Genomic DNA, 1,916 nt, shown 5'->3' with positions numbered 1-1,916 from the left:
TGAAACAAAAGGGGTGACAATGTAATAGATTGCAGTCATGTGACATGTCCATTATAATACTACGGGGGGCGGAGCTTAGAACCCGGGAACACCCCGACCTGCAGCTTCGCAGGTTCAAATTAATTAAAAACTGAAGTTTAATATATTTTATATTTTCCCCTCCCCCCCCAACAGACTGCACGGGGGGTGGGTGGGGTTCACTTACTTTTGTGGGTGTCCAGCATGGCGCAGTTCTGGTAGAGCGGCTCCGGCTGCAGGTAAGTGTTATTCAGATTGCTGGAAACGAGACAGAAATGGCGTCACAATGCGACCTGGCCACGGCTGGACGAAACGCGCGCCAATGTGAACGTCCGCCCCAAAAGTTTTATCAGGGTGGTGGGCCTGATGGTGTCTCTGGCAGCTGCTGCTGCGTGCCCAGGCTCCGCCCACCCCAACGGAGCCGATAGCACGCATCTACCCAACTTGTTACAGTGTAACTATATGATACTGCGTCCTCAGACTCCACCCACCCCGCTGCAACCAATAGCAGCGCATCTACCTGCTTGTTACGCTGTAGCTATATGCAACAGCGTCCTCAGACTCCGCCCACCCCGTTGCAGCCAAAAGCAGCGCACCGAACCCACTTGTTACAGTGTAACTATAGGATACTGCGTCCTCAGACTCCGCCCACCCGCTGCAGCCAATAGTAACGCACCAACCCACTTGTTACAGTGTAACTATAGGATACTGCGTCCTCAGACTCCGCCCACCCTGCTGCAGCCAATAGTAACGCACCAACCCACATGATACAGTGTAACTATAGGATACTGCGTCCTCAGACTCCGCCCACCCAGCTGCAGCCAATAGTAACGCACCAACCCACTCGTTACAGTGTAACTATAGGACACTGCGTCCTCAGACTCCGCCCACCCCGCTGCAGCCAATAGTAACGCACCAACCCACTTGATGAAGTGTAACTATAGGATACTGCGTCCTCAGACTCCGCCCACCCCGCTGCAGCCAATAGCAGCGCACCTACTCGCTGGATACAGTGTAACTATAGGATACTACGTCCTCAGGCTCCGCCCACCCAGCTGCAGCCAATAGCAGCGCACCTACTTGCTGGATACAGTGTAACTATATACTTCTGCATCATCAGACTCCACCCACCCCGCTGCAGCCAATAGCAGCGCACCTACTCGCTTGATACAGTGTAAATATAGGATACTACGTCCTCAGACTCCGCCCACCCCGCTGCAGCCAATAGCTGCGCACCTACCATTGACTTTCCACTTCCTGTAGCGGGCCGAGGTGTCCAGCGGGCTTTAAAAAAAGCCATTTGGAATACAATGTTTGCCCCAAATAAAAAAAACACTTAGCCCCGCCTCCGACGCTTCGGGAAGGCACGCCTCTTCGGAGGGCTTGAAATCCCGCGAGAATGCGCTCCAGCCAATTACAAGCGAGCATTGTGGCTGCATTTTGAGTATATATATATATGGAAAGCGTAGAAAGGGACTGCGGAGGGCGAACGCATGTACATGGACGGACGACAACACTCCGCAGGCCGGGAAACTTCCGCCTCATGCGCACTTTTGCGTGCGTTCGGCTTCGACCAGCAGGGGCGTGGCCTATTTTTTTTATAACTGGTCGTCGCTGTTCACATGTAACCCATTCAAGCGCTGACATGTACTGAGAGCCCCGGACCGCGTTCCGGGCCATCGCGTGGTGTCCAGGCGCGCAACGTTTAGCCGCGCCTGACCGCGGCGGCCCATTCGCCCGTCCACGTGCGCGTTGCGTACGGGGACATTCGGGGCGTCGTGAGTTCTGTCCTGCACGTGGAGACCGTTTACAAAATTGCTACAAATTGGTGGCGCGGCGGGCGGCCACATCTGGCCCCATTACCTGTTGGCGTGCGGATGGCTCCTGGCGCAGGCGGC

This window comes from Nanorana parkeri, unplaced genomic scaffold (assembly GCF_000935625.1).
Source record: "Nanorana parkeri isolate BGI_ZX_2015 unplaced genomic scaffold, ASM93562v1 scaffold911, whole genome shotgun sequence".
Lineage (NCBI taxonomy): Eukaryota > Metazoa > Chordata > Amphibia > Anura > Dicroglossidae > Nanorana > Nanorana parkeri.
Note: the sequence above shows the minus strand (reverse complement) of the source record.